The sequence below is a fragment of the Psammomys obesus genome, unplaced genomic scaffold, assembly GCF_907164565.1.
Source record: "Psammomys obesus unplaced genomic scaffold, mPsaObe1.curated_primary_1811, whole genome shotgun sequence".
Classification (NCBI taxonomy): domain Eukaryota; kingdom Metazoa; phylum Chordata; class Mammalia; order Rodentia; family Muridae; genus Psammomys; species Psammomys obesus.
In genome coordinates, this window is record NW_026593895.1 from 1,269,717 (window position 1) to 1,294,397 (window position 24,681).

Below are 24,681 nucleotides of genomic sequence, written 5' to 3' on the forward strand. Positions count from 1 at the left end.
AAGAACAAAAGAGCAGAAGAAAGTTCTCTTTCCCTTTCTGAGCAGAGCCTCTATCTTCTCCTACTCTTAGACATGACAGCCCTAGTCTTCAGAGCTGATGGGGAATTAATAATTGAGTCCCTTGGCTCTCAGGCCTTTGAACCAGGACAGAACTGCGCCATCAGTTCCTGTATCTTTAGCAGCAGATGACAGATTGTAGGATTTCTTGAGCACCATAACAGTGAGGGCCAACTCCATCATTACCCACTCATTCCTCTGACTCTTTTTTAGCTATCTCAGTCTTAACCTCAGTCTCAGGCTGTCTTTATCTCTGTGTTCATGGCTCTATCCTTGTCTTTGTTTCTATTCCTTTCTGTATCTCTCTCTGTATCTGTCCCTATCTTTATATCTCTGTCTCTATCCTTGTCTCTGAGTCTATTTCTATCTTTGTCTCTCTCTTTTGACTTTATCTCTATTCCTGTCTCTCCATCTCTGTCTCTTTTACTAGTGACCCCTAGCTAACAGCAGGGTTGGAAGTCTTGTAAATTGTAGTGATTTGAATGAAACCATTCCTTGCAGGCTCAAAATTTGAACATTTGATCCCCAGTTATAGTACTGTTTGGGGAGTTTTAGGAGTTTCAGCCTTGCTGGAGGAAGTCTGCCACTGCTGGTAGGATCTGAGACTAAAAAGCCTCACCCGCATCCAGTTCGCTCTTTGCTTCATGCTTACAGTTGAGAAGGTAAGCTCTCAGCATCCTGTTCTTACTGCCACGTCTGCTACTCTCTGCCATGCTTTGCTGCCATGATGAAACTTATCCCTATGGAACCATAAACCCAAATACATTTTTCTAAAAGTTATGTTTGGTTATAACTTTTATAACTTGGTTATAACTTTCGTTATAACTTTTTGGTTATAAATTTTCTAAAAGTTATGTTTGGTTATTATACAACATTGTTGTGTTACAGCAACAGTAATACACAAAGGAAGTGATCCCCCTTGCATTGTACATCCCCCACCTCTGAAGCTCCATCTCCAGTCAGCTAAGGTTGGGCTGCTACTGACATACTGCACAATGCCTCTGTGTGTACCAGAAGGCTTTGTCCTGACCACCCCCCATCATCTTGAACCTCTCCTGGAGGAGGTCATTGGAGGCTGACCTCAACCAGCCAAGAAGTGACTGGATACTTGAGGAAAGGATTAAATGTTGAAAACATTTGGTAGCAGACCCAAAACAAAAACAAAGGAAAAAGGAATAGAAAAGAGTGGAGTGAAGGCTCCTTATCAAATGGCCCTTTCTCCCACTCTGGGCCTGGCTCTGTGGTATACTGGGTCAGTTGACAGTGGTAGATGCAAGGCAAACAGGGACTCATAAACGCCTGTGTGCCAGGTGCCCTTCTGGCTGTGTGAAGCCCTTGTCCTTCCAGGTAAGCAAGCCCAGACTTGCCTGCTGCTGATCCCAGACATATGGCCTCTGCCTCAGCCAACTTCAGTGAGGTCTTTCCAGACCAGCCACACTGCTAACCCCATAACTACTGATGTGATCATCTAGTCTTCTCCAGAGGAGCTGCTCAGCTGGCCCATGGACTGTGAGACCCAACAATATTCACCTTGTTAAGACACTGAAGCCCGGGGTGCTCTCTGAACAGAGTGAGGTAAGTGCTTCCCTACCCTGCATCCCACAGGTAAGGTTAGTACTGTGTGTTCTGCCAATGTTAGTGAGCAGAATAAGCTCATGGATTATGTCGTCTTTAATGCTGGCAATCACTTTGTCTGCAGTTAAGAATGATTAAGAATGAAAAAGATAAGCATTAAGCAGATGCAGTGTTGGTGAATGAAAGTGGGTAGGGAAAGAGGAGAAGGGGATCGGGCAAAGAGACTGGTAATTCTATTGTTCACGCTCTGTGAAACTAGTGGGCACCGGCAAGAGAAAGAGGAGGTTATAAGTATTAAGTAACTGGGTAGGTTTAAAGATATCCCAGTACAGAATGTTCATCTTAGGAGCTTTAGGAGTGTTCATTAGGAATGAACATTAGGAATGTTCATCTTAGGAGAAGAACTGCAGCAAAAAGTAAGGGAAATTACTGGTAAGATCATGGTTGTTTTAATGATTGCTACATAAAAATATTACCGATTAAGCTGTGAGACACATTCTGATATCAACGATGTTATCTGAAAAAGTTCAAAACATTTTGCAATGCTGTACCTGAAAAAGAAAAAAAAAAAAAAAAGACAGAACCAGGATCAAATGTGTTATACCAATAAAAATAAATATAAATCACTTATCTTAAAAAATTTTTCAAACGGAGTCACAAAGTTAAACAGGAAAACTGAAAATACAAGGATGGTTGAAGATACTCCAACCAAAAATGTGCTTATAAATGTGTGCACACAGATATGTTCTGTGCATGTATATGTGTGCTTGTGTGTCTCTGTATGCATGTATATGTGCGTGCCTGTGTGTACATGTTGGTGTGTACATGTGTGTCTGTGTACCTGTGTATGCATTCTATGGGGGCTTGTTTGAACCAGTATATGTATGTGTTTACATGGATGTGTGTCTGCCTGTGCATGCATGTTTGCCTGTGTGTATATGTCTTGTGTGTGTGTACATGCTTGTGTGCTTGTATGTGCGTATCTACATATGGATGTGTATCATTCATGCCTGTGTTGTGTGTACATGCATGTCTGGTAAGCATGTGTGCCTATGTATGTACATATATGTATGCACCTAAATATATGCGTACACCTGTGTGTGCATGTGTGTAAGCATAGAGAATATGACAGATATCAGACGAAGTAAAATTCAGATACAAATTATTAAATACAACAAATTGCAGCATTTTACATTAATAAAGGATAAAATTCAAGACAATATATCTTCTGTAAATATCTATGTATCCATAAACACAATAACCTTGTTAATCCCTACCAAGGAGCTGCAAAGAGAGATAGACAAGGAGCACTAAGTAGACCTTAGTTCATCTATTTCAGTAGAAGGCAGATGAAGCTGGCAGAATTATGGTATTAACTCCACTAAATTGTTATGTCAGTTTTATTAAGTATTCTGTAGACATTATAAATAAAGATCAATAATTCTAAGAAGCACTATACAACATGTATGAGAAAGTAGATCATATTGTGTGACAATGTGCATTTCTGCCATCACACAAAATGTTTGTATTGCGGTTTGAATGACAAATGTCCCTCATATACTCATGTATTTGGACACTTGTTCCCCAGTTAGTGGTGCTTTGGGGGAGGTTATGGCAAGAGCAGCTTTGCTAGAGGAAGCCTGTCACTGGGGGCAGGCTATGAGAGTGAATAACCTTGCCTCACTTCCTGTTCACTCTTTCTGCTTCATGTTGGTGGATGAAGATGTGATCTCTCAGCTTCCTACCCCAACTCCCCTTCCTCCATAGCACCCCTGTCTTTATGGACTCTCCCTCTGAAACCATAAGCCAAGCAGAGTTGTCTTAGTCATGGTGTTTTATAACAGCAAAAGAAAAGCAACTATGTGTTTAGATGTGCATTAATATTGTAAAGTATAAAATAAAGTATAAAAGTATAGAAACTTGTTTAGCTGAAAGGAATTGTGAGGCTTTAGGCTTTAGGAAATCATTTTAATGATGTAAGCCTTTTTAAAAAGATGCCAACCAATTCTGTGGCATAAATCTGTATTGTTCATTATAGAGCACCATGATAATCTGGGCCATGCATAGGTCCATGTAGGGGCATCTAAGCATGAAGCGTGAATGGTTTCACCATGTGATTACTCAGTTTAGCTTTCCGTTACTGTGACAAAATATCTGAAGCGATCATCTTAAAAGAAGGAAAGGTTTTTCTGTTCACTGTGGTGGGAGTTTCAGGGCATGTTTACTTGTCTCTGTGGTTGTGGGCCTATTATGGTACAGTCCATCATGGAAGAAGCACATAGAAGGCATATGTTCACATGTGGTTGTTGTGAGACAGGAGAGATAGGGTCTCAGTATTTCCTCCAAGGACACAACCTCCCACAAGCAAACTACACCCTGCTAGGCTCCACCTCTTAAAGGTCCTTCCACCTTCCAATAGCCCCCTACAATGTCAGCTAAACTTTCATCCCAGGAACCTTTGGTGGACACTCCATACCCAAACTGTCTATGGTACTGTGGCACACTGCCTGTAGTTTACATTTGGAAAGGTTTTAACCGAGGGATGAGAGTTTTGCAGCCCCTGGAGCATGTATTTGTGGATTTGCTTATGCTTTCACCACTAGCCTCATCACAGGAGACCTATTTCTTACTGATCAGACTTTGGTGGCAAGATGAATGTGTAGAAGCAAACTCCAATCCTCTGAGAATTACTTCCTTCTAAAAGGGAAATGGGAAGACTAGATAACCAAATCCTGGGAACTCATTGGTTACAAATAAGAAGAAAGCTGGGATTATCTAAAAGACACACCCATGACCACACAGCTACAGAGTATCTTACTTTAGAGCAATCTTTAGCTTTCTAGGAAGAACTATGTTAACTTCTTCTACCTCCACAACCCAAGATTTATTAATTTAGGTTTGTGCAGTTAGGGATGCCATACATAATAGGGTAGATTATATCTCTAGATTTATCCATGAGGAGCCTGTAAGATCATCTGTTTTACATGGTCGGTGTGTTGGCTTCTGCACCATCACAGTAGCTGACTCTTTTTATCTGTTCTTTCTCGAAGCTACTGGTCCCTTTTCCCAGTTGCAGCTGTTTTGCTGACCTTATATTCTCACTGGTAATGTGTTCTGTCAGCTGTGGAAAACAACCAAAAATGCAAAATTTAACAGTTGCATACATCTATTTAAGAATAACAATCATGCAGGGCTTCTTACATTAAAAATCTTCCATTCACACATCTCAAAGCCAAAGTGCACCATATTTCCAAAATACTTGTATAAAGCTTGGGGAAACATCAGCAGGCATGCAAGAACTCAGCAAGCAGATGGTCCCTAATCCAGATGTGGGGAGAGGCAATAGTGTTTTCCAAGTTAATCAGATTTTCACAAACAGTAAACATGGTGACTGGATGTTCTGAGTCAACAAAAGGATCCAGAGCAGAGACTGAGCACGACCTAGGAATAAAAGAAGACCACTGTAGAGAATGGTTAAAGACTTGAGTCATACACATTTATTTTAAAATACCCACGTTGGGCCCAGTACTGCATATGGTGGATGGTTAATGCTGCTCATTGTGTTAAACCTTCAGTCCAAATTCAGCTAGCTACAGCAAGTGCCCACCATGTTCCTGGGAGCTTTCCTGATTGCCTACCTGGACATGGATCTTTATTTTTCTTTTAACCTCCACTGGAGATTGGGAGGACTATATGATTTATTGCCACTTTGAATGCAGGAGATTAATAGTTATAAGAAACCTGTCTGCTGCGAATTATCATTGCTTCACCTTCCTTAGGGAATGTTACCAATGCAGTTCACCTATTCAGGAGTCCCTAATTCCTCCTGCATCTTATTTTTAAGGGTGTATAGTTAGAAAATTGTTATTATATTATAATATTTGTATTTTGGGATTCCTTTGAGTTCCTTGGGTTTTGTTTGTTAGTTTGTCTTTATCCAATGGTCATTTTGTAACTCTAGTATCTGAGGAAGGGTTCAGAATCAACAGAAGATGAAGATGAAAAGAACATGGCCTCAAACGAGACTGGCTCTTAGACAGTGGCTGATGGAAAAAGGAGGAAGTAGGAGCCTACGTTGTGGGCCTGATTCTGTTTTAGAGGATCTCAAAGGGAGAAGGGCAGTAATTAAATATTTAATTTATTTATATCATTACTAGTTATTTATAGGTGATGTTTCTGCATGTGGGTATTGCAGGTGAGTAGAAGCTGGGGGCGGGGTGTCAGTTTTCCTGGATCTGAAGTTGCAGTTATGAATCATTCAACATGCATGCTGGGAATGAAGCTGCAAGAGTAGTAGATGTGCTTAACTGTAGGGGCATCTCTCCAGCCCAAGTAATTTAATTCTTATGACTGACTGACATATCAGACTTGAAATCTCCTCTTGCTTCTCTGTGCATTCACACATTCAGCAGACTTCCGGCCAGTCACCAAAAACAACTGCTGGTGTTAGATCTAACCTCCAACAGAAGTAACTAATGAGTGGTCAGAACATCCGGGGCAATGGGCTTCAGACTGGATAGTGAGTAGCTGGAAGGCCATGACCTCTGAACCCAGGCAGCACTCACAGTACCCTCCATATCTGTCTTGCTTTCTGCTTTAAGACTATCTCTAAACCATTGTGTAATAAAGTTTAGCCAAAGAGCGGTAGTATCCTGGGCTGAGGAAACACGTCTTTGGCTGCTAAGACTGGGAAGTTTGTGTGTCAGTGCATGAGGCAGAAAGCAGAAAAGTCATCCCTTAATACTAAGTAAGAGTTCCCTTCCTGTCCTCAGCCAGCCCCTACACTGAGCATGCTCAGGACCATATACCAAAAGGCTCCTGGGAAACAGAGTTGGTCAGAGACTTCAGAAGTCACTCAGCCTTAAACCAGAGACCTAGGTAGACATGAATGACATTCAATCAAAACCCCAGAAAGAGCACTTGTTAGGCAGGAGTATGAATCTCGCTGTAGATTAAGGCTGTGCCCCATGATGAGGAACACTGAAGAAGACCTGTGAAGAAGACACACTCTCAGTGAACGCTAAGTGATTCAGCAATTTCCCTGCACAGAACTCAGCACTCTCTAGAGAAAAGTATCAAAATCTAGAATCTGTTAGGGTATTAGGGTTCACAAATGGCCAGCACACATCACAGAATGATTTATATATTTGAAGGAGAAAAATATGTTTATCATCAAAGAAGGAAAACAAGTTGTTTTGTTTTAAGGCAGACCCAGAAAAGAGCTAGATGTTGGGATTGGCACTTGGGGCTTTCAAGTGGGCCTAGGCAGGTAGCTCAGTCAACGAAGCATTTTCTATGCAAATATGAAGACCTGAGTTTGATCCTCCATAATCCATATAAAAATGCTAGGTGTGAAAGTGTGTGCCTATAATTCCAGAACTGGGAGACAGAGATAGGAAGGTTCCTGCAACAGGTTGGCCATCCAATCTGTCCAAATTGGCAAACTTCAAGGCCAGTAAGAGTCCCTGTTTAAAAAATATATATATATTAGGTGGAGAGCAATTGAGGTAGACATTCCGCATTGACTTCTATGCATATACACATAGGCCAATAAACATACCACAACAACACAAATAAAAGATGAGCTAGGAAGATGGCTCAGTGGGTAAAAATTCTTGCTTTCAAGCTTAATGAGCTAAGTTCAATCCCTGGGACCTACAAAGCAGAAGGAGAGGATCAAACAAGTTGTCCTCTGACCTCCATAAAACATTCACATGCATACCCACAAAATAAATAAATAAATACAAAAAGTGTTGCCCTTTAGCCCCCACACAAAAATATTCATACCACCTCTACATACATGTATACACACATTTGTATCCACAAACAGAAGAACATTAAAACAATTGCTATAAATATGTTAAATGCTTGGGAGATAGAAATAGTCATACTTCCATGAGTTCAAGATCAGCCTGGTTTACCTACCTAGTTCCAGGCAGGCCAGAGCTAGATAGTGAGACTCTGTCTTAAGCAGGGAAAGCAAAGCAAAACAGAAAACCCAAAATCATGTTACAGTTGGGACCAGAGAGATTGCTTAGTGGTTGGGAACACTGGCTATTCTTCTAGAGGACCTGGTTTTGATTCGCAGCACCACTGGGCTGTAACTCCAGTTCCAGAGGATCTACCTCCCTTCTGGCCTCCACGGGCACCAGGTATACATATGCACAGACATACGCGCAGGCAAACACTTAGAATAACAAAAAAATTTAAAATGTTAACTTGGTGAAACAAATTTGAGGAATGAGTAAACAGATGTAGGCGAACACTATAAAAGACCCAATTAGAAAGCTGATATGAAGGCTTTATCAGTTGTGATTAGCAGGCCAGATTCAAGAAGTAAAAGATAAGTGAGCTCAGTTTGAGTAAAATGGCCCCCATAGGTCCATAGGGAGTGGTGCTATTAGGGGGTATGGCCTTGTTGCAGTAGGTGTGGCTTTCTTCGATCAAGATGTAGAACTCTCAGTTTCCTCTCCAGCACCACATCTGCCTGCATGCCACCATATTTCCCATCATGATGATGATGATGACGATAATGGGCAGAACCTCTGAAACTGTAAGCCAGCCCCAGTTAAATGCCTTCCTTTGTAAGAGTTGCTGTGGTCATGGTGTTTCTTCACAGCAATAGAAACCCAAACTAAGACACACACACACAAACAGATTACATAAACTACCCATAGGAAGCATAGAAAGGAGAAAGTTTTGTGGGTTTTTTGTTTGTTTGTTTGTTTTTAATGGCCAATGACTTATGGGACAGTATATCAAATTACTAGTTAATTACTTTTTTCCTTGAAGGAACACAAATTACTTTTTTTTCTAGAAGGAAAAGGTAAAGAATGAGACAAAAGAAATATTTGAAGCAATAATGGTCAAATATTTTCTAAAACTGATAAAAGACACCAGCCCATGGGTCAGATGAACCCAGAGTTCCCCAGATAGGCTCCCAGTGAGGACCTGAGGAGTGTTCCCAAGCATGCCATATATGAACACAACAACAAAAAAGAAAATCTCATTTTATTATTTTTAGATTAATTTATTTTACTTCATGTGAGTGTTTTGCCTCCATGTATGTATCTTCACCGCATGTATACCTGGTGCCACAGAGGACAAAAGAGCATTTAGATCCCTTGGGACTGGAGTTATGGATGGCTATGTGTTACCATGTGGGTGCTGGCACTGAACCCAGATCATCAGCAAGCGTTCTCAAACACTGAGCCACCTCGCCAGCCCTAAGAGGGAAATCTTAAATGCTGGCAGAAGAGATAACATTCAGGGGAACCATAAAAATAATAAAAGTAGTAACAGATGGCCTGGGAGGCCAAACATCAGGTAAGCATGCTTCCCATGCAAGCTTGAGCTGAGTTAAATGCCTGGAAGCCATGGGAAAACCCCAGTGTGGTGGTCTGTGCTTTTCTCGTGAGCCAGGAGTTGGACAGGAGAATGGCAGAAGCTCACTGGCCAGCAAGCCTGAAACATGCAATGGGATCTTTTTATGTTTTCTGATATGTGTAAGCTGAACCAGAGTTCCCAGTGTGATGGTATTTGGAGGGAGGAACTGTGGGAGCTAGAGTTCATGAGGATGGAGCCTTCATTATGTGATTAATCGTCTTGTAAAAGATAAAGACATGTGAGTTCACTCTTCAAACCCCAAGAAAGGCCATGTGATGATACAGCACAGGAATGAGGCTTTCACCAGGGGCCAGATTAGACTGGCACACAAACCTTGGACTCCCTTCCTCCAGGACTGTGGCACATCAATGCTTGTCTATACCACCCAGCCTGTTTGCTATAGGGTCTCACCAAGACACAGGTGAGGGGAAATGATTCTATTTAGGACCCTCTGTCTTCTGGAACAGCTGAGGAGTCCCAGAAACATATGTAAGTAGGTAAGAAAGATTGGTTTTTAAAAATTACTTTAAAAAATGACTGACCAGTTAAAACAAAATAAGAAAGAATGGAGGAATTTGTGTATGTACAAGTAAAATATATGACAAGTGTCCTGAGGGTTGGCAAGTGAAGAGACAGAAGTGCTGTGAAGTTCCTAAAGCCCAGGTTGTGTGGTAATCAGTTAAGGCAGACTATGACAAGCTAAGGAGACATATGATCCTCAGAGGAACCATGAAGTACAGTATGAAGAGTTAATACTAAAAGTACAATAGAGGAGATAAAAGGGAAGAATTTAAAATATCTAGTTCAGAGTCTCGAAAGCAAGAAATATAAAATGATCTTAAGGGACAATGAAAAACAAACCATAGGATGATAATTTTAAACCTAACCAAAAATAAATCATCTAAGCCCACTGATGGAAAGATAAATTTTGTTGTTTGAATAGAAAAAAATGAGATCTAACTTTGTGATACCCACAAGAAATTCTCCTTAACTGTAAGGATGTGGGAAGGTTAAGGAAAAAAGAAATAGTGTGCTTGTGACAGATAATGAATCTTTTCTGACAACTTGCCTGGGCATAGAGTCAGTAGGAGACACACCTCTGGCTTGGTCTGTGAGGGAGCCTCCAGAGAGGTTTCACTGAGGAAGAAAGACTCACCCTGAATGTAGATGACACCATTCCATGGTCTGGGGGCCCAAAATGAATGAAGAGAAAAAAGGAAGAAGGCAGCTGAATACACACATTCATCTTTCTCTGTGCTCTGACTGTGGTCCAGCTGCCTCAGGCTGCCACCTCTAGCCATGATGGACTGTATTTGCTCTTAAGCCACAAGCCAAATACACCTTTTCCAGTTTCCTCTGTCAAACAATTTGTCAGACAAGAAAACTAACTAAAACAACAATGATAAGACTGTTGTGCGGTTGTGTGGACACCCTTGCTACGCTGAGGTAGCTGATATGGCTGCATCTCCAAAGACAAAAATAAGGAGGAAGAGTAATTCTTTGGCTTTTACTGTTCTGAGTGTATAAATCTACAATACCTTAAAAATGTGTGACACAAGAACATGGAGTGCTCCCTCACCTGGGCAGCACAGCAGAGCTGGCCCTGATGGCAAAGGCTCTGGCGAGCAGGCCTCAAGGGCTGGTGGTGAGGGTGAGGGAGGGTGTCAGGCAGGAGAGCTGGCCTCACCACTCACTGGCTGCAGGCCCTGCACCTTGCCTGGGCAGCACAGTAGAGCTGGCTCTAGTGCTCTGGGTGCAGGTGAACCAGCCCCAAGGGCATGAGAGCAGGAGAGCTGGCCTTGCCCTTTCTGGGCTGTGACATTGGATGAGGTAGTTGAGGCAGTGCTGGAGAGCTCCCCTTGATGGTGTGGGTGTGGGAGAGCTGGCAGGCCCAGATCCAGGGCTTTGAGTTGACCCACTCTCCACCTGCCTCGTCTATGAACTGCTGGAGCATGTAAAAGGGCTGCTGCTACAGATCCAAAGCTGCAGGCAGGGCAACAATCAGGCCTCCTGAGAGAAGTCCTGGTGAGGATCCAGTATTGATAATGTAGAGACCAGAGGCCTTAGAGCCAGACTAATGACTCATTGAAATGAATATTTTCAAGCAAAGATGTATGAATAAAAGGGTATACTGTATGACACACTACAGATTCCATGATGAGATATTTTTTATGTTTTGTTTTGTTTATTTTTTAATTTTGTTTTTTATTTACTTTTGAAGGGGAAGCTGCAAGGACTGAGGGTGGACATGAAGGCATGGGGAGATGAGTGGGATTGGGGTTCATAATGTGAAACTCAAAGAATCAATAAAAAGATTAAAAAAAAAAAAAGAACATGTAGTGCTCAAAGAAGAATCAGTCAAATCCATGCTACAGATTCCCTTCTCAGTAGCAGAACAAGCACATGGAAAGGAGTAGGGGTACATGATTTAAATCACAGTACCAACCAGTTTGCCACAGTAGACATTCCTGGAACCTTACATCCAGCACACGTAGAATGTAGACATTCTTTCTAAATAGATGCAATCACAATGGACCATATTTGAGATCATAAATAATTTAATAAATATTAGCAATCCAAAATTAGAGTAAGTTTCCTGATCATATGAAAAGTAATCTGGAAGTCACAAAAAAAGGCAATACGAGCCTTTCGAATATTTGGAAAATAAAGAATATATTTCTGTATCATCTATGGATGTAAGCAGAGATTTAAAAAGACATCAGAACTTGTTTTTAACTGAGAGAGAATAAAAATATGATATATCAAAAAATGTCAGGATGCAACTCAAACAGTCCTTAAATTTATAGATTTAAATACATACATTAGAAAAGAAGAGCCATCGATCCCAATTACAATTCAAGGAAAAATAGAAAGGAACTCTGGGAATGTTGAAAAAGAGTATTAAAAAAGACAGAAATCAGTGAAATGGAAAAGAATTAAACAATTGGAGGAGCAAAAGCAACAGCTCTTTGACAATATTAATAAAATTGACCACCCCTCAAGAGACTGAAAAAAAGGGGAAGAAGAGGAAAGAGGGTGCATATATGTGAGAGAAGGAGGAAGCATAGAGGGCAAAAAGAGACTGAATGACAGAAATACAAATTATTAGTTACCAATACTTGAAAAGGGGTATCACTACAGATAATACTGAGGACAGCTCATGGACTTTTTGCATATGAAAATACTTTGAGAAAAACATAACTTCTTTTAATCTGTTAGAAGTAAAAAAAAAAAATCTGAGTAGCTATCCTTATTAAAGAAATTAAATTTGTATTCAAATTTTCCCACAAAGAAAACTCCAGGCACAGATGGCTTCCTTAGTGAATTCTACCAATTGTTTAAAAAAAAAAGAAAAGAAAAGAAAAGAAAGAAAGAAAGAAAGAAAAAGAAACATATGCCAAGCTTACAAAAACTCATGGATAAAAGAGGAAGACAAGTTCAATTGCGTTTTTTGTACTCACTATACCCCTGCAACAAAACCCAATGAAAACTGTCAAAAACAAGCTAAAGTAAAGCATAATATAAAAATGAAAACCAAACACCCACTAACAAGGAGAGGAGAGACGCCCTGTGATTTTTTTGTCTCCTAGAGATGCAAACAATGCGACAAACCTTCAGTGGCTGGAGAGATGGCCCAACAGCTAACAGTACTTATTGTTCTTCCAGAGGACCCAGCTTTGGGTCTCAGCACTCAGGTGGAGGCTCGCAGCAATTTACAGCTCCAGCCCCCAGGGATCTGGTGCTCCTTCTTGGCCTCCATGGGCACCTGCACATATACATTGTACATAAATTCTCTCTGTCTCACCAAGACCATATGAATTTTATCCCAGAGCCAAGAATCTTTAAAACTGTAGTCTTTGTAAATCAGCCTACCCCATTAACAAACTAAGGAAGAGCCCAATTGATTATCCACATAAGGAAAACATCTAATAAAACTTAACGCTATTGATGTCATTTATTCCTTCAACAAATACTAAGTTCCTGTCTACAAAAGGTCAAAGCCAAGTGCTCTATCCTTTACAGAGCGTTGCAGGCAGGGCACTAGGAGAGTGAGGTGACATGCAAGAAGACAGATAACTATATAAGGTTGCATTGGTGAGTTAGAAACACGGTAAGAAAAGAAAAGGGGGCACAGAGACCCCTCAGTTAAGAGTACTGGGTGCTCTTGCAAAGGACCCAGGTTCAATCCCCAGCACCCACATGATGGTCCCAAGCCTCTGCAATTTAGTTCCAGAGTATCTGTCACCTTCTTGTAGCCTCCAAGGGCACTACACAGCACAGTGCATGTACATTCATACAGTATAAATTTAAACAAATTAAATAGGGAGAACTTCATGCAAGCAAACAGAAGGAGGCCTTCTGCAGTGACATTTTACCACAGACCAGGGTGGCTTGAGTGTCGTAGTTTCCTGTTCCTGCCACAATAAATAAAAACCCATTCAGTGGCAAAAAAGCACAAATAGATTGCCTTGCATGGATCTCACCAGGAGGACTTAGGATTTTGAAGGGATGTTTGGAACTTTTTTTGGGGTCTATTTACTGTACCCACACTGTACTCAGTGTGAGACTGAGAGAATTCAGTTCTTTGAGATCATGGGGCTCAGGGTTCTGTTTCTTACTAGCTTTCAACATAAGGCCATTCCCATCTTGAAGGGCTGCTATATTTCTTAACTCAACCACTACCACCACCACCTTCTCCTCAGTCAGCAACAGTGGACTGAGATCCCTGTTTGTCTGAATCCTTCCAAAATCTTTGGTCTCCACTTGGACTTGGACAGAAACAGTCTGCTTTTCCTAAGTGTTGCCACTCAGCTCTGCTAGGCGTGGGGGAAATGTTCCCCAGCGAAAGTGTTACAGCTCTGCTCCAGCATGGTGAGGTTTCCCCAGGGAAAAAGCCTGCACAATGAGAATGTTACAGCTCTGCTCAGAAAGGTATATGGGAGCCAGGGAAGACCACAAAGCCACACCACACAACAAACCCCACAGAAGACATTTATTGGGTGGTACAAACCCAAGAGGGTGGCTGCCTTTACTAAGGCAAGAAGCAGCAGAGAACTGGGCAGAACACATGGTTTGTATAGGGTTCTTTGGGGAGCTGAGCTTTCCAGGCTGGCCTGGGATTGGAGGGATTATGTGAACATCTCTACTGGGGAACAGTTACTGGCCCCATCAGCCACATGTGTGTATCTGTTGAGTATGATGGTCCACATAGAGCCAGGCATAGGTGGCATAGCCATTAAAGTGGGCTGACATCATTGTGTTTCAATGGGATCAGATTAAATCAGCTTGTGTCTAGTGTTGCCGAGGTCATGTGGATGATGGAAAAGTGTTTACACTCTCAACTATGTAAACCCTTGAAGAAGATAAGGTCTCAACAGATGTGATTAAACTAACAAGTTCAGAGGAGCTCTAACCCACCGTGATGGGTGGGAGCTTTTATGAGAAGGGGAAGTTTGAAGACAGATGAGTATAGATGAGAATTGTTAAGGGAGTTGATATGGGAGAAGTTGCTCACCCATGATTCAGAAAGGAGGGCTGGAAGATTCTCCCTCACACCGGTCAGCCTGCTGACTGACACTTTGATATGGAACTGCTGTCCTCCAGCCCTGTGAGAAGGCAAAGGTCTGCTGTTAAGCCCCGAGTCTGGGGTACTTTGTTACAGCAGTTCAAGCTGGATAGAAGACCCACAGAGAACAAGAATAGTCTGGGGATGCGGGGTGATCTGAAATGTCACACAGAGGCACTCACACTGACCCAGCTGTGCCCTCTGGGAACAAGTTTGTGCCCAGACTTTAAATTTGGGTGACATTCTAGGTTTCTGGAGTTGTTCTTACTCATTATTCACTTCTCCTTCACTTATATAAATACTATCTCAGGAAAAAAAGGTTTAAAAAAAAGACAAAGTAAACAAAACAAGGCAAAGAACCTACTTCTCAGTTGTCTTTGCAGAAAGGATGCCAGATGACCAACATCTGATTGCTGGCTCTGCATGGTTGTTGCTGAGGACTGGTTTGGGACAACGGAGGCTGACTATGATGGTGCATGCCTTCAACCCCAGCACTGTGGAGGCAGAAGGGGGAGATTACATAATGACTTCCAGGCCAGCTGGAACCAGACCCCTGACACAACAAACAAAAAAAGGAACAGCTCAGCCAGCTTGAGCTTCTTGTCATTTCTTCCTGTCAGCATGCCTGATAGTTTCCTTGGAAGGAGACCTGTTTCATGGTGTCCTCAGGGCACTGGTGCCACAGTTGTTCCTCCCCTCTGCTACCAGTCTTCCAGTGGGCAAGGACCTTACATGTGGTAGTATGCAGCTGCATACAATCAGTGCACATTTAAAATCGTTTCATCATCACAGTAACAATAATAAGTATATTATATAGAGCATAATTGTCAGGTTTAGAATGCCCAATTCAGTATCATTAAAACCATAAATAGCTTGTTATACTGCACTATTCAGGGGTACCAACACCACCACCAACACAACCCTGTACATCTTTAGTACAAAGCAAATTTTTAAAGATTTTAAGTTTTGATTATGTTTGTGTGTGTGTCTATGCATGTGAGTACATGATAATAATGAACTAAACCTCTGAAACTGTAAGCAAGCCCCCAGGCAAATGCTTTCTTTTATAAGGGTTGCTGCGGTCATGGTGTCTCTTCACAGCAATAGAACATTAAGACAAGATATTTTGGATCTACAGTTGCTTGAATCTGCAGACTAGGGATTGGCAAATGTGAATGGCTGACTGTATAAGACGTGGATCATACCCAGAAGACGACAAGAAGAGAGTGCAAAGGGCTCTTGATGGTATCTTAGGGCTGCCCAGCAGCCTGCACTGCCTCTGGTAGCAGAGATAAAATGTGCTCTTCTCTCTTGTGAGCTGTTATCTATCAGGCTCTGTACTTACTGATAAACACCTTTCTAACTGATTTAGTTTCAGTACTTCTTTTACAAAACACTCTACACTGTAATGCTGTAGTCACTTAGTAATGTCATATGCTTCCTCCTATCTCTTTTCATGGCTTGATAACTCACCTATTCTTAGTGTTGCATAGTATTCTATTGAATGGCTATACCAGTTTATTTTGATGTCCATGAACTGAAGAGCATCTTAATTGCTTCCAGGTTTGGGTGATTATGAATAAAGACTATGGATTATTTGTAGGTGTGTCTATCTAAATTTTCAGTTAATTGTGTCAGCACCAAGAAATGTGGCTACCGGGTTGCATGGTAAAAGTGTGTTGTGTTCCGTGCCATGTTATCAGCAATGAGGAGTGACTCTATTGCCTTATTCCTGATCAGCATTCGATGGTGTTCTGTTTTATCCGTTGGCTATTTCAGTTGTTTTAGTTTGTGGTGCTCTAAGAATACGTGTGTTTGTTTGCAAGCTGTGGTGTTTGAATAAGAATGGCCTTCCTAGGCTCATATATTTTAATGCTTAGGGAGTGGCACTGTTTGAAAGGATTTGAAGGCATGGCCTTATTGGAATAGGTATGGCCTTGTTGTGGTAGGTGTGGCCTTGTTGGAGGAAGTGTGTCATTGAGGGTGGGCTTTGGGATTTCAAAAGCCCATGCCAGCCCAGTGTCTCTCCTTCTCCCATCCTTCTTGCTACCTGCAGATCCAAATGTAGAACTCTCAGTTATCTCTCCAGCACCATGTCTATGTTCTGCCATGCCTCCCGCCATGACAATAATATATGAATAATAAAGTAAGCTAGCCCCAATGAAATGTTTTCTTTTATAAGAGTTGCCATGGTTGGTATCTCTTCACAGCAATAGAATACTGACTAAGGTACTCCCTTTGCATCCCTCTTAAGACAGATCTATTCTCTGGCTTAATTTCAGTGGTTGTCAATTAGAGTAGAGTAAAGAACACTTGGGCAACAATGAGGCACACCTTGGGGTGTGTCTATGAGGGTGTTTTCAGAGAGGATTAACTGAGGAGGAAAGAACTGCCCTGAATATGCATGAGACCATCCTTTGGGCTGGGCTCTTGAACTGGATTAAAAAAAAAGGAAGAAGGAAGCAGTGAGTTGAGCACTGGTGTTTCCTCCCTGTTTCCTGATAGCTGAAATGTGAGCCGGCAGCCTCCTGCTCCCATTGCTGTGGTGCTCTTTTCTCTACGTTGCTCTTGTCATGTATTTAATTACAGCAGCAACAAAAGTAACTGACATGCTTACTTAAAAATTATTTTCTAATTATTGAGCTTAAAGATATCTTTGTATGCTTTAGGTGTCAGTCATTTATCAGACATTTGTCTTTTGTAACATTTTTCCAAGTCTGTACCTTCTCTTTTTTTTGTTAAAGATTTATTTTTATTTATGTGTATGTATGCATGTATGTATGTATCTCACGTACATGTGGCTATCCACAGGGCTTTGGATCCTCTGAAGCTGGAGTTAAAAGGCATCTATGTGCTGCCCAGTGTGGGTGCTGAATCTTTTCCTGCTTTTTGTCCCCTCTTTTTATCTTTTTATAGTGTTTTGTAGAGCAAAAAAATGTTCATTTTCATAATACCTAGATTAATTATTCTTTCTTTTGTGAAGCATTTGGTGTTGTATTTAAAAAGCCATCACTAACCCCAAAGGCATCTAAATTTTCTCCTGTTGTTATTTTGTTAAGAATTTTAATTTTTTAAAAACCTGTTATGGGTTAATTTCTGTGTGAGGTATAAATTGGTCTAGATGTCAGTTGTTCTTTCACTACTTTCTGAAAAGATTTTCTTTTTTCTATTCTATTGTTCTGTCTCTTTGTTAAAGATTAGTTAACCATACTTACATGATTCTGAGAGGCTGCATTTGTGCTTTCTCTTCTGTTTTGTTAATCTGTCTTCTTTCCTTCTCTTATCAACACTACATTGTCTTGATTGTTGTGTCTTTTGAGTGGGTATTGGAGTGAGGTAGCACAGTTTTTTTTTTAATTTAACTTTTACTGATTCTTTGTGAATTTCACATCACGCACCCCAATCCCACTCATTTCCCTATCTCTTTGTACCTGCCCTCTGCCCTTGCAACCTCCTTGCCAAAGGAAAAAAAAAATCTCACTGTGGAAGCTGTAGTGTGTCACAGTGTGTTCCACAGTATATACTTTTGTCTATACTTCTTTACTTGCAATAATGTTCACTGCAATGAGTCATTGGTCTGGTTCAAGACCTCTAGTTTCTGCTACTCTATCAATACTGGATTCTCACTGGGACTTCTCTTGGCTATTCTGTTGTTGCCTTGTGTTGTGGAGATCTTGCAGCTTTGGATCTGTAGAACCAACCCCTTCACATGAGTAGGCAGTTCATAGGTGGGGTAGATGTTGGGGTGGGCTAACTCAAAACCCTGAATCTGGATCTGGGTTGTAGCTGAGCTGGTCAGCCTATCAGCTCTCCCACACCCACACCACCAGGATGAGATTTCCAACACTTCCAGAGCTAGCTCACCCAATGCCACAGCAGGCAAGGGGCAGAGGCCAGCTCTCCCACTCTCATCCCCTGAGGCTGCCTCAACAGTGCCCACAGCAGCAGGGCTGTGTCTGTTGTGCTACCTAGGTGCAAGGTGCAGGGCCTGCTCTTTCACTTTCCTGTCCTCAGGGCCAGCCCACCCACAACCCTTTAAACCAAAACCAGCTCCACTGTGCTGCCAAGGCAAGGTACAGGCCCCGCTCTCCCAAGTGCAGCACCCATTGAGGGGCAGGGACAGCTCTCCAGCTCTCATGAACCTGGGGCCAGCTCTCCCACCTGCCTCAGGTGTCGAGGGGTAGGGGAAGAGGGTAGAAGGGCATCTCTCCCTAGCCCATGCCCTCGCATGGCAGACAAGTGGAAGAGCCAACTCTCACACCCTCATACCCTCAGCTCACTCACAAGACACGCACCAACCAGGGCCAGGTCTACTGTGCTTCCTGGTGTGGTACAGGGCCCAATCTTTAGAGGCATCACTCTTTTCTTACTCTCCTTCAATATCAGTTGCCTACTTGGTGTCTTTTGCCCCTGAATATGAACTTTAGACTCAGTTTTCAAATATCTCCAAAATAACTTGTGGGAGTTTTGATTTTGGCCACATCAAATTTATTGTCAAGATGTTGACAATATTGAGCCTTCCTTTCCCATCATTGAACATGCAATAGATTTCTATTTATTTAGATGTTTGATATCTTGAATCAGACTTTATATTTTTCCTCACATAGATTTCTCAGATTTTCTTAGATTTTTGCCTTATATTTCACTTGGGCTTACTACTATTACTAATACTGTGCTTTCATTTTGGAGTCTCAGTAGTTTGTTTTAAGTATACAGGAAAACAGTTGGCTTTGTAATATGTTACTTTACTATAAGCACTTCTTAGTTTCTTTCCTATTACTAGGATAAAATACTCTGACACAGAAAGCCGAGGAAGAAAGGGTTTATTCCAGCTCGCAGCTCAGGAGTACAGTTAGTCCGTCACTGGTAAAACCAAGGCAGTAAGGGCTTGAAGCAGCTGCAGATCACATTCACTGGAAGCAGAGAGAGATGCACTCATGCATGGTAGTGATCAGCTTCTGGTGCTTTTTCTCCATTTTATGCAGTCCAGAATCTCCTGCCCAAGGAATGATCCCTCCCACAATTTAGATGGTCCTTCCCATTTCAATTAACATAATCAAAATAAGCCTTTACACTCACTCCCAGAGGCCATCTTTAATCTAGACAATCCCTCAGAGGCCAACCTCCCCAGGTGATTCTAGATTCTGTCACATTGACAAGTAACACTGACAACACAAACTCCCAGGAGTTTTCCCTGTCAATACTCTGAGATACCCTACACAGATAATTACCTGAAATTAGAGTATACATTATTCCTTCTCAGTCTGTATATGTTTTACTTGTCTTTCCTGTCTTAGCTTAGGTAAAAGTTCTAATGCATGTAAAGAGAATGGTGTGAGAAGCAACACCTGGGTATGGAAGCTCCTAGTTCTCAATCATGGTGTGTGGTGTTAAAGCTTTGGTTTCTGTAGCTGTCTTTCTATCAATAAAGAAGCTTCTTTATTTTACAAAGATTTTCTTTTAATTGTGAATTAGACTGATCAAATTGTGTGAGTCTGATATGATTGTGTGATTCTTTTCTCTGTTGATTGGATGTTTACTTTTTTTTAAATTAGGTATAGCTTGGACACCTCATCACACACAGTTTATACAGCTTGCTGTGTAACACTGTGGAAGGAGAAAACAAACTCCTGAGGTAACTGGGTAAAGGTAGTTGGCATGGGCTGGTGCACACTTTACTTGGGGGACTTGTGTCTTCTTGCCTTGAGACTGTTTATTAACTGGTGACCTTTCTACCTTAATTTACCTTGATGAAAAGCAGAAGAGTTACTGGACCATTTTTATTCCAAATCAAAGATACCATGGTTGCCCCTTAAGGAAGCCCATGTCTTCAGGAAGACATTTTCTCTTACAAGAGAAACTGTTTGGGTTACTGGTTGTTGTGTTAATATGTCATGAATAATAATAAATGTCTCACAGGCTTATAGCCATACTAAATTATTTTATTCACAAAGTTTCTAGTGCCCCAGCCACCTTCTTTTAGGAAAGGGAGTTGATAACTTTCTATGTTTTTGTTGTTTTTTGAGATAGGGTTTCTCTGTGTAGCCCTAATTGTCCTGGCACTTGCTCTGTAGGATAGGCTGGCCTCAGACTCACAAAGATCCCCCTGCTTCCTCCTCCCAAGTGCTGGGATTAAAGGCATGCACCACCCCTACCTGGCTGATAGCTGCCTTAGTTTGATTTTTCTCATTTGAGATTTCTCTTCCCAGATAACTCTAGCTTGTGTCAAATTGACAAAAACTAACCTCTTGTCAACTGGACATACCAGTATATCACTATTAAATCACCACATTCACCTCTCTGTTTATCCTGAGATCTCCTATTAATACCACAATATAAAACGTAGTATATCATTAGAAGTCCCATGGTCCTTAAAATTTTTCAACACTTTAGAAGTCCACGCTTTCTTTAAAAATCAAATGTCTCTTTAAAAGTCCAAAGTCTTTCACCTGTGGGCTCCTGTAAATAAAAAACAAGTTATACAGTTTCTGACCCCATGGGGGAAGAGCCTGGGCACATCCACAGTCAAATCAAAGCAAAAACAAAGTCCAACAGTGTAAACAACACTGTTACGTTGTGTTCAGCATCTGGGCTTCACTGACGATATTCTGGGCTCCAAAGGGCTTGGGTAGCTCCATTTCTCTAGTTTTGCCATATTCACTGCTCACATAGCTTGTCTCATAGACCCATGCCAGCTCCACTCTATGGTTGTTGCTGTCCTTGGCACCATCCACTTGTTATGGCATCTCCAAAATTCTGGTGCCACCACAGGTTTCATCTTCATAAAAGGCCTCCTGGCCTTTCTTCAGGGACTCTGACCCTGCCTTCTCGTGCCAAGGCTCAGCTTCTCCCCATGACTCTTTAATTACTGAGTCTGTGGCCAAGGCTTCACATTCACCAATGGACACTCCTGGATTTTTGAGGTGCCAAGTCTCAGATGCTCTTTTTGATCTTTTCATGCCTTCAAAACTGGCCTATAGAGGAGACTCTTACACATTTACTAAGTTTGACTATCAGCATGAGATGCAGCCTTGGAACACTCTGGACCACAGTTTTTGTGTGCTGACTCTGAGAAAATATTTCTGAGACTATTTTGCCTCGGTGATAGATTTTTCTTAATTCTAGCTGATTTTTTTAGCCCCAGCTAACCAGTATCAATCGTCCCAGTAAAGTAAAGGTTTCATTTTAGTGGTTCTGGTCTCTTGTTAATCACAGCTTATTTTTCTGCCCCAGCTGACCAGAACCTACGTTTTCTCAATTCAAAATATCACATCAACAGCCCCAGCAGTCTCTGAAGAGCTCTCAAACTTTCCTCTGAACCTTTACAAGCCAGACCTCCATCATCTGCACAGCTCCTTTGGGGTTTAATTTCTATCTTTAGCTAAAGCTTCTTCCCTTCAGGACTTCTTTGCTCTCATGAGAAAAGTAGTTTGGTTTCTTCACAGTTCAGGGATTTAATGCTTTTGATCTGAGGACCATCTAATCCCTTAAGTGGCCTTGGCTCTAGCTGCTTGGGAAGTCAGACACATAACATCCAAAACCTCATTTCCTCATAGTCTTCTCTCTGCCAGTTTTATAGTTAGAAAGGACCCAATTGCTAAAAGTCTTTGGAGGTGGCTTTTACATAGGGGGAAGACAGAGCTCAGGACATTCCAGAAAGGAGGGGAAGCAAGACAGGAGAACAATGGATCACTAATGTGTACATGAAAATGAGTGACGTCTGGGCCAGACAGTTCAGATGTCAATAAGTGACATAGTTTGGCTCTGGACTGTCCCCAGTCAACGCCATTTGAAGGCTTGATCACCAGCCTATAGCGTCGTTGCGAGTTGGCAAACTTCTAAGAGGTGGTACCTAAGTAAAGGAGGGGAGGTCATTTGCATAGGCCCTTGAAGGAATTCTTGGACTTCATCCCTCCACCCCCCTGTTTCTTGGCTGCTGTGGCATGAGCAGCCTTCTGTCATGACTCCTTTAACAGTGTGCTGAGTTGCCACAGGTCCTAAGCAACAGGGACAAGTGACCGTGGGTTGCAACTGCCGAAGTCATGAGCCAAAAGTGAAGGAAAGCTTAATGATTCATTAAGTTACCCAACTTCATTAAATCATCCAACCTAAGCACCAAGAGCAAAATTCCACTTTGCTAACTGATAAGAGATAAAAGATTGTTGTTCTGTGTTCAGTGGTAGCCTGGACTGTCAGGGTAGGCTGTCTTCATCTCCTGAAGGCCAATCCAGGCGCTGTTTTCTTCTGGACAGGAACAGAGGAGAGGTATCCCCTGAATCAAACATTCCATTTCTCTCAAGAACAATTAGAGTGCTCAGGAGAGGGCCAGTGCACTAGGCAAGGCTCCTACTCTCACTGGGGGAGGTGAAAATGAATTCTCCATTGGATGTTACAGTTAGCTCTTTTAAAATGAAATTGCTGGTAACAGATAGCAGTGGAAACTGGGATGTTCCAAAAGCCTGTGATAATACTGCAGTGTTAGAGCCTTCCAGTTAAGCCACTGTATTAATGGTAGGGGTGTGGGCAAAAGCCCAAAACCAACTGGAAGACAAGTCCAATGAGACACAATTCCACCTGGGTGCAGGCGAATGGCTGCCCAAGCAGTTCTGCATGCTGGTGAATGGTGGAAGCTCACAGCAGCCAGTAGCAAGTGGCTGACTGACCAGCAGTTAAGCCCTGGGTAGTTCAGAAGCTCACAGCAGGCGGCTGCCTGATTGGCAGCCAACCTAATGACAGTCAGCAGCAATTATTCAGGGAGCCCTTACTTCCCCAGAATAAATGATGAGTCTCAGGCAGTCATGGTGGAGGAGTGGAGTGAGAGAGTTTATTTCATAAATCAGGGACATTTATAGACCTTGAGCAGTGGGAGGGGTTCCAAGGGTAAATGTGTTTGGTTCGTTGGGGCTAGGGGTACCAGGGATACTTGATTTACGTGTAACAAAACAGCCCTATTATAAAAGGGGGAAAGCAGTACTTAATTGTCTTATGGGAAGAACTCCAGGTTCAATTAAAGGTCATTGGTTGAAAGCCAAGACACCAAGATATCCCAGCATAGGGTGGGTGTCTCTGGGAATCCCCAGGTACTTGCTGAACAGGTTTCTTACCAGGAAAGGGTTGGACTTGTAATCTCCCTGAGGGCTATGTGACACTTTTTAGAAGAATACAGCTGAGAAAGGAAGTTCATCCAGAAACGCCAGACTTCCGACCTGTATAGTTGGGTCCCACAAAAGATGGGTGGGTGTCCAACACTTTCTGCTGAAAATTGTGAGAGAGGAACAGTCCCCTGCAGTCAGTCAGAGGAGACTGAGTTGATAAGGCAACCCTGAGTTTGAGGGCATCTTCAATAGTACCCGGCCTGACAGACTCATCAAAACAAGGAAGCTGAGGAGCTGCACATGAATGGATGATGGCTGAGCAACTCAGTGTTGTGTAGACCTCTCTGGAATATGTGTAGGATGGTTCAAAGAGCACAAACATTAGAGACAAAGGGCTGTTGTAAGTTCAAGTTTTGCATCTTGATAACCTTTTTGCCTTCTGCAAATACTAATTTCTCTTCTCAGAGAAAATGTATTCATGAAGACATAGGATTTAATTCTGGCTAACCACGGTATCTTTGATTTGGAATCAAACACCCTTTGTTTCTCACCAAGGTAAATCAAGGTAGAAGGGTCACCTAGTTAGCAAGCAGACTCAAGACAAGAACTGCAGTAACGTGGTCCTGCCAGTAAAGGGTACACGAGATTGTGCTGTCTACCTTCACTGTGTTACTGCAGGAATCCTCTCCTTGGGCCCTTGTGGCCCAGAACTTATTGTGTTATAGCAGTATAAGCTCCATGAAGTGAAGATGTGTAAAATACATTTAATGAGTAAAACATCAGTCTTACACAGACTAATTTAACTGAGGTTTGGAGAGGTTAAGAAAATTGCCTCTAACTCTCCTGCTTGAAAGGTCACAGCACTGGTGTGGCAGGGACTGTGGCTTGTCCCACCCTCACTTGGCAGGAATGCATATTAACACTCTTCACTTGCACACTATAGTCTATGGTGACAGCTATAACGAGCGGTTCCTGACTTGATTTTTGTGTCCCCTTCCGTGA

At 42.0% G+C, this 24,681-nt stretch overlaps 1 protein-coding gene across 4 annotated transcripts in view; it reads left to right on the plus strand.

The window, feature by feature from the left end:
- The window catches only part of Mgll (monoglyceride lipase), a 178,169-nt gene that overhangs the window by 6,365 nt on the left and 147,123 nt on the right, over nt 1–24,681 (plus strand). For 2 of the 4 annotated variants that reach the window (XM_055617409.1, XM_055617410.1), the window contains one exon: nt 1,530–1,632. The gene's annotated coding sequence lies outside the window, so the exon portion shown is untranslated. Of the gene's footprint in view, nt 1–558; nt 720–1,404; nt 1,633–24,681 lie in introns of those variants that run through there. The other 2 variants (XM_055617407.1, XM_055617408.1) reach the window with 2 other exon arrangements.